A 9656-nucleotide genomic window follows, 5' to 3' on the forward strand; every position below is an offset into this window, starting at 1 on the left:
ATATATATACATATATATATATATATACATATATATATATATATACATATATATATATATATACATATATATATATATATACATATATATATATATATACATATATATATACATATATATATATACATATATATATATACATATATATATATATATACATATATATATATACATATATATATATATATACATATATATATATACATATATATATATACATATATATATATATATACATATATATATATATATACATATACATATATATACATATATATATATACATATATATATATATATATACATATATATATATACATATATATATATATATACATATATATATATACATATATATATATACATATATATATATACATATATATATATACATATATATATATACATATATATATATACATATATATATATACATATATATATATACATATATATACATATATATATATACATATATATATATATATATATATATATATATATATATACATATATATATATATATATACATATATATATATATATATACATATATATATATATATATACATATATATATATATATATACATATATATATATATATATACATATATATATATATATACATATATATATATATATACATATATATATATATATACATATATATATATATATATATATATAGGTTGCAGGCGTGAAGTGGATTCGATCCACTATACCCAAATTTGAATTAACACTGCGTCAGAACTTTTCCCACGGTGGAACAATGGTTTTGATCTGACAGCAGTTAGATATTTCCCAGACGCCTTTAGCTTGGCCGAAGCGGTGTCTCCACCACTTGACCCTTTCTGACCTCTTCTTCTCCATCAAATCTAGAATAGAGATAACAAGACCGCCAGCTAAACCCTTTGTTCTCACTATCCTTCTAGATAGCTATAAAAACAGGAGACCCAAAGCCAAACAGTCAGTGGTCACTTGGCGACAACGGAGCGAATCAACTCATGACAACCCAATCAGTTAGGGAATGGACATCTACAGATATAGTCACAAGCAGTCAGCCACCTAAAAGACAACACGACAAAAGGGAGAAAGAAGTTTACAACCAGCCAACTATGAGACAACTTCCCTCGATGCTATAACTATCACTAGCTCTCATCTCTTTACTCGGTAACCTTACCCTGTCTTTTTATCGGTTTACTACTACAAGAATGTGTACACACCTATACAGGCCAAAATTAACTTTCTTTGCCTTGCATGTTTTAAGAACTGTGTTATACGATTACACTGGCCTACCTGACGTGGTATGGCAACATATAAAGTAACGGTAAATAAATATTTCTATAAAAATGTTGATCATCTTCATCGTTCATCTTATAACCAGTACAATTGGTAAATAATACTTATCGTTACAATGGGTGACACATCGACTACACAACACAAAAACATCAACCGTTACATATATATATATATATATATATATATATATATATATATATAAATTGTTGTGTCTGGGGAGAGTCATTTTGTCTTTATACCTTATTAACTAACAAACTCATCGGTTCGATTACCACTCAGTTTATTCATATATATTTTTTTTTCTTCCAGAATTTGTTGTTTCTCGCAACCTGGCTTTTCAACGATCTTATTGTTAAGTTTGGTCTCCTTCAGAGTTTTCCTAAATCTATAGGCTAGTTCCCATGGGGTGTGGCCTCTACAAACATCACTCCTTGATATTTGTCAGCCCTGTACCATGTGTTCACCCTGTTTGCTTTGTCACAAACTCTCTCTATCCTATTCCAGTCTTTACCTCTGTATCCAGGGCGTCTACCACTGGCTTCATTACATATGTTACCTAACTTCCTTCTAGCCACTAGCGTAGCTAGAGTGTGTGCCGCCTGAGGCGGCCCTTCCGTTTTCCACCCCTCCTCATAAAAACACATACTGCCTAAAGGAGACCCAAAGAGCTGCCCCTTTAAAAGTGCCGCCCAGAGCAGACCGCCCCTACCGACTCCTCCCAGCTACGCTCGTGCTTCTAGCTCCCCTGTATACACAAATCCTATCTTTTTGGTCATATCTAGAGAATTGCATCCGGTGCATGAAGTTCTGTACAGGTTACCTTGCTTAATAGGGTTTGCATGAGGGGGACATTACCCCAAGTCTGCTATCAGTATGTTGATTTTCGTTTTGTGCGCACAAACAACTAGGAACGCAGCGCCGATAACGGACAGAGTCGACAACTATTGAGAAGGTTGCAAGAAGCAACGAAAATTCTGGAAGAAAAATAGATGTTCATACATATATTTTATTATATGTATTTATTTTCTCCTAATTAATAAATAACTCGGACAAAATAAATTGGTTAATAGATACCAGGGTAGCAAAGATCACAAAATGACTGTGGTGTAACTCCTGTTTATGAGGTAGAAACTGCTTGTTATTTTGGGTACTTGAGTCTATATAAATTTAGTGAATGGAGTAAAACGCATTTCGGTTAAAATGTCTTACGTTTAAACTGGTTCCCATGCATTTCCCTGAAGAGAAGATTACATTTTTAACATCACCGATTCCTATGGAAGGTATAATTTGTAATCTTCGAAACATATGTTGGAAATAAAAGTATGCAGTTAACATATGCGTTTTACTCCATTCACTAAATTTTTATATATATATATATATATATATATATATATATATATATCTTAAGGCGATGCTTCAGCATGGCCGCAATCAAATGACTGAAACAAGTAAAATAATATAGATAAACAAAGTGGAAATCGAACCCGTGTGTGTTAGTTACCCCACACACACATGGAGGGAGAAAGAGAAGGGCTGGGAAAGAATCATTTTTAACGACGTCGCTATAAAAACAGCAAATCAGAGAAAACAATGAACGATCGTGTAAAACTGAAGCTAAGTAAAAAGATTGAAGGTGATTAAACATATTTGAATAATTGACTGATTTTTATGTTGAAACGTTTAGATTTAAAGATAGAACATTTATTTTATTTCACCATTTTAACTTCTCTTAGTTACATTCAACTTGAAACTAACATACAAAATGAAAAGATAAAAGAAAACAGGAAGCAAAGAAAATATCTGTGGCTGGTGAAAATACACCAAAAACATTGTAAAAAGAAGACACGCAAAACATTGTAAAAAGAAGACACACAAAACAATGCAAAAAGACATAGAATACATCTGTATAAATGTGCGTGCGTGCACGCGTGTGTATTTGGTATGTGTATACATACATGCTTGCACATAACCACATTTATAAGTACATCTCCCCCCTCTCTCTCTCATTCTCCCCTCTCTCTGTACATATACATATAGATATAAGCTTAGTATAGCCGAATGGTAAAGAAGTTCGCTCCTCAATTACGAGCTGCCGGGTTCGATCCCATTGCGTGACATCCCAGGCATGTGCAATTTTCTATAGCTTCGGTTCGATCCATAGCTTGTGAATAACATTGTGTTGACGAAAACTATTTAGAATTACTTGGACGATACACATGTCTGTAGAATGTTCAGCCATTCATAAGCTAATAAAATTAGTAGGTGGTTGGTAGGTAGGTAGGTATAAATGGAGGCATGAGATCGAAGCGAGGTTTTGATAATACCAGAGTTAGGCCCGGTGTCATCTTCATCTGCTGCGCTCTCAGTGTCCCCTCAGCATAAGGGGAAACTGAGTGCAACTATGGTTTGCTGCTGCTATTGTTTTAAACTTTTACAATTCCAGGTTGGGAAAACCCTTAAATGACTTCTGCTGTCAAATGTGTTGCAGCAAAATTTTCTGTCCTGGATGCTGATTTTTAAGGGGTTTTCCTCACAGCAACTTCAAAAGGACACAATTTTGGTATTATTTTGAAGAGTCATGAGAACTGCACATTCATGGTGATTGCATTCGACCTCATATTACTGACCACCTGTCCATATTATTCTACAAGAGTAATTCCGAACCAACAGTCCGCGTATTCAACGTTGTCATTTGTAGTGGCGCGTGTGGCCGCCATTGGCCGCTATCTTGAGAAGTGCCATTGCGCATGTGCAAGGGACTAGCCGTCAGCGGAAGTACCCGAGCACGCATGCGCAATGCAACAGGTGGAGAGAAAGCAATAGCGTTTTCTCTCTAGCAGCGGTGGCGACAACACGTATCTCTTTTCTCTCAAGCAGCCGTCGTGACAACACGTATTTCCCAACTCGATCCCGACATGTGGTCGAAGCTTCTTTGGTATTCTAGCGGCATGCCTATTCACCCAGGAACGAAACGGCTCTACACCAACCTAGAATAAACTATTGATCTGTTGTTACGGTTATCCCTCGTGTTGTCGTATTTCTAGATTTTAAAGATTAATATAAGAACTGGGGAGAGATGGCCGAGCCATCATATCGCATCCAATTCTTATACATTGATCGTCACTCCCAAATATTGTGAGACAAGCTGACGAGCAAGCATAATTCATACGATCTAGGCGCTTATGCCACACCCTCGGCTTCGAAGATTATGGATAGAGTGCAATATTCCTTCATTTTATCAACAAAACACTTTCCATTTCGTGTCACCAAACATTTTTGGGGGTTAAGCAAGAAAAACCCTCGTGGCTTTGGCAAAGCATAGGTACATTACATGCTTCTTCACACGGCAGGACCGTCTTAAGAGCGAAAATTCTCACAAGTATTAGTTCTTTCGGTATAACGCTTCATGTCTTAAGTTTTCTTGTTTGAAATACACTTGCGAACGATGAAGTTTGTTTATTGTTCACTATACTTTCGTTTGACCAAGTATGTGTCAGTGTAATGTTGTAGCTATTGTTATTGTTACTGCTGCTGCTGCCGCCGTTTTGTTGTTGTTAAAAGTATTGTATGGATTGCTAAAATCTTTTTTTCCTGAAATACCGTTTTTTATTTTCGCTGCTTTTTTTTCTCCGTGTATATGTTATTTTTATATAATTTTTCTTTCTGTTTCTATATTCACTGTAAATTATTTCCGATGGGGTACCATATTATTATTATTATTATCATTATCTTAGAGTTACTATTGCCTTTGAGCTAGACGGTGAATAAAAATGGAAAAATCAAAAACTAAAGCTGATCTTGTTTTCTAGTTCCAGTATCGGATAGACATTGCAAAATATTTAATAACAGTCCCTATTTGAAACAATATCCAAAATAATAATGAATTTCCACCGCCATATTTTGAGAATTCTTGAAGCAACTTTTTTTTTACCCCTGAACGAGTCGACAACAAGTATCATCATCATCATCAACAACAACAATTCAAAATAATGGTTTCCAATTTTGACACAAGGTTAGCAATCTCGGTGTAGGGAGATGACTTGAATACATCGACCCAGTACTCAACTGGTACTTATTTTATGGAACCCCGAAAGGATGAAAGGCAAAGTCAACCTCGGCGGAATTTGAACTCAGAACGTAAAGACGGACGAAATGCCGGTAAGCACTTTGTCCGGTGTGTAAACGATTTTGCCAGTTCGCCGCCTTAAAAACAAATTAAAATATCAATAATAATTGCTTCAAATTTTGGCCCTGAGCCAGGAGTCTTTGAGGGGTGGGGTTTAGTCGATTTTGTTGAACCCAGTACTGTCTGGTATTATATTTTATCGATCTCGAGAGGATCAAACGCAAAGTTGACCTCGGCGGGATTTGAACTCAGAACATGAAGAGCCGGAAGAAATGCCACTACACATTTTGTCCGACGTGCAAACAATTCTGTCAGCTGACCAGCTTAAGCAATATACAATAATAACAGCGAATAACTTCAAATAAAATTCCGTCGCGATCGATTGATTTAGTATGTTCAGTGTGTATAATATTACTGTTTATATTTCTCCACGAACCTAAAACGTCAGTTTTGAATCATTACAATGTAGTGACGTCATTTGGCGCCAAAATACAGTCGCCATTACTGCGTTTTCATCCACGCATGCGCAGGGAATAGTTCCGGAAGGAACACAGGAAGAGTCCCATGCGCATGCGTGGAATTCAACATCTAAACGTTTCCGCTCTTTTCATTCTCTTTCTCGGTCGGCCGGCCATGAGCATGGACGGGTCAAGCTGTCTCTCCAGCACCTCAACTCTGGGGACAGCTCATTCCAACGTCTCAGCAACCATGCCTATTTCCTCCTTAAATAAATATTGTTGTGTTGATAGTTCGGAGTTCTGCGTTTCGTTGTTTCTACAGATTTAATATAGGAAAGCGGGTGTACACCTAATGGTGTATAACTACTTTTCCATAACAATATAGAAAAGGGAGAAAGAAAAAAACAACAACGTCGTAATAATAAGGCTGATCTGTTATTAGCTACGAAGGCCCATGGCGTCGGAGAAAGGAGCGAGAAAAAACTTGGGCTTGATTTGGATTTAAAATGTAAGACATTAATGAATAAATAAATAGCTACCAAGGGTGGGGTGGGGGGGAAGTGCACCCGTCTAAATAATGTTATTACGCCCTTTTCTCCTGGAATTGTATTTCCTTCTAACCTGGTGCTCTTCCTTCGAAAAATTCCTGGGACCGTGCCTGGCCACATGTATGAAACGATAACAATATAGAACAACACAATAACAAGAAAGGATCACCGAACCCCATGTAAAAAAAATTGGGAAGAGGTAAACGCATTGTGTTTCAGGAAAAACTCACATAACCACAGATTACATTAACATACTAAAGAGAAGTGTCTTATCTTTCTTTTTTTTTTATTGCCACAAACTTAAAGCAGGCTTATTTAGCCACACCAGCTTCACTATTCTCGTTCAGATTTCATACAGTTACAAACGGGTAGCGCCAACGTTATTAACCTCAAACTTTTAAACCGAACCCGCCATACAAGTTGCATTACTAGAGACAGGAAGAATTTCCTTGCTAAAGAAGACGGTAGATTGATTTCTACGATAGCCTCGACTAATTGCTGGAAGTGCCCGGGACATGCCAACAAATGTTTGAAATAAATCCATCAATCAACAATGAAAAGATACAGCAAATGTGCGGGCGGTTTTGCTACCCTGCGTTCATTATGGACAAGCTGGCAGCTTCGACATGGCAATGACTGTAGATTTTATCCCGAACAGGCAAATTCTACCCGCAGACCTCGTTGCGTCGTAAACGGCTGTCAGTCTGAAAGCACAATAATTTACATTACAAGTCATAAGACCACGGATCAACCGCATCTGGTTCAAGAAGCTCATGCTTACTCGTAGAATATACCTGTAACGGTTGAAAGATGTTAAAGTCGGAGATTACCAATTGTAACGATAATTGTTAGTTTGTAGCGATGTGCTGCAGGATGCGCAAGATGAACAATTTATGAAATGTTTATAGAAATATTTATTTACCGTTACTTTCATAGTTGCCATACCACGACGGGTAGGTTAGTGTAATCGTATAATGCAGTTCTTAAAACATGCAAAGCAAAGAAAGTTAATTTTGGCCTGTATAGATGTGTACACATTTTTGTAGTAATAAACAGATAAAAAGACAGGGTAGGTTACCGAGTAAAGAGATGAGAGCTAGTGATAGTTATAGCGTCGAGGGAAGCTGTGTCTCATAGTTGGCTGGTTGTAAACTTCTTTCTCCTTTTGGTCGTGTTGTCTTTTAGGTGGCTGTCCATTCCCTAACTGATTGGGTTGTCATGAGTTGCTTCGCTCCGTTGTCGCCAAGTGACCACTGACTGTTTGGCTTGGGGTCTCCTGTTTTTATAGCTATTTAGAAGGATAGTGAGAACAAAGGGTTTAGCTGGCGGTCTTGTTATCTCTATTCTAGATTTGATGGAGTAGAAGAGGTCAGAAAAGGTCAAGTGGTGGAGACACCGCTTCGGCCTAGCTAAAGGCGTCTGGGAAATATCTAACTGTTGTCAGATCAAAACCGTTGTTCCACCGTGGGAAAAGTTCTGACGCAGTGTTAATTCAAATTTGGGTATAGTGGATCGAATCCACTTCACACCTGCAAGATTCCTATATACCTTTATGGAACAGCACTAACGTGTCATTCGATCTGAGCCAGCTGAAAGAAGCGTAAACAATATGGTGGGCGGTCAGAAAGAGATCGAATGTGTGCATCTCAGAAATCCTTACCCACTGATCGATGCCACATTTCGAGATAGCAACCTGAGATCGCTGAACAAATGTTTCTGCTTTCACATGGATCCTACACTACGTACATTTATACATTCCACATATAATTGCTACGTGTTGGCTTGTAAAACGGTAGGAAAATCCACCTTTCATGTTTTAAATGTTGTTAATCCGGAGCTTTAGGACTATTTGTTTAGGAACGTCCGCTGTGTCCCCATCTTTGCTTTGGAGTTCTTTCCATAAAAAAAAGGAGCCCACCTTATATGTGGGGACGTTTTCAGAACTTCTGAGCAAGCTGTTTAAGCCCAAAGTTGATTTTCCATTGATCTAGATAGATCTTGTCAGTCACACCTTGTTTTCTTGAAATAAATTTTATTCTTGCAATAATTTGTATTTTTCCGCTTTGTATTTTGCATTTGCCTAATATTTCTTTTGCCTTTGTCGCAGATGGACTGCCTTAGATTTTATTTTGGCTTGCGTGAATTTTCGCCTTTTTCGGTATTTTGCTGTGTTTGCTCAGTCATGCATTCTGCCTAGCCTTAAGTTTCTAAAAATTAGTTTATCGAAATTTTAGGTAATTCAATAATTACATATATAACACATATGTTTATGATACATATAATAAAAAAAAAACACATTAAAATACAAATCCCAAACAGAAGAAAACGCAAACATGAGCGATGAAAGAAAAACTGAAGAAAAAAGAGGAAGAAAGAAAGAAAAAAAAACTCGATTCAACATCAAATGCTTAATTGGCTCCTCCGAACGTCTCAAACATTCTGGAGCGGCGAGATTATCCAAAAGTGATGGGAAGAGACCAGATGGTCATATCCATTCTCCCTCATCTGGGATGTCACAGTCTGTGACTCCTTTGTTCCACATCCAGGACGTTGCGATAAATGGGAGGGTCACTGCTTTCGTAGCTGAACGGAACAAAATCTTTTAGTGCCGGGACTTGTCAGTGAACCATTTCTTCCAGCCTGTGGTGTTTGAGACGTTTGGTGGGACTGGGCCGCTAATGGTGAGGTTCTTGTCATCGTTGGCGGCACGCCATACCGAGGTGTCAGGTGATGCTCGTGTGGGTGCTTGGCTGTTCCAATGCCTTAGTCTCGCCATCGCCCGTGGCAATGCCGCTAGCGTGTTAGCTTTGCTTAAGCTGGGTCCGTTCAACCTTCGATGCTACCTTCATTTTCATGTCTTCCGCATCTATCATTTTTTTCTCTTAATTTTGCTGTTATTTCTTATTTTAAGATATGAATTATATTTTGTACCAAATTTTGCCTAACCTTGCATATTTCCTTACATATTTCATTTCCTTCGATTTTGCCCGCTACACAATTTCTTTGCCCTCGTGATTAATTCCTTTTGAATTTTGATTGCTACTCAAGATTTCTCCCGTCTTCGATTTTCTCTTTAAGGGAATTTTGTTGCATTTTGCATATCTAACCCTTTGCACGAATTTATATTGTCCTGCATTTTGCCCTAAATTTTAACTTGCCTAATATTTGCCCGGATTTGGATTTTAGCTTTGCTTACACTTTGTATTCTTTACTTTCGATATAT

The 9656-nt window shown here is 37.1% G+C and overlaps 1 protein-coding gene across 7 annotated transcripts in view; it reads right to left on the reverse strand.

Moving 5' to 3' along the window:
- Positions 1-9656, reverse strand: part of LOC106867251 (uncharacterized) — a 422507-nt gene that overhangs the window by 122412 nt on the left and 290439 nt on the right. The window lies entirely within an intron of this gene.

Source organism: Octopus bimaculoides, chromosome 19 (assembly GCF_046866305.1).
Source record: "Octopus bimaculoides isolate indiv1 chromosome 19, ASM4686630v1, whole genome shotgun sequence".
NCBI lineage: Eukaryota > Metazoa > Mollusca > Cephalopoda > Octopoda > Octopodidae > Octopus > Octopus bimaculoides.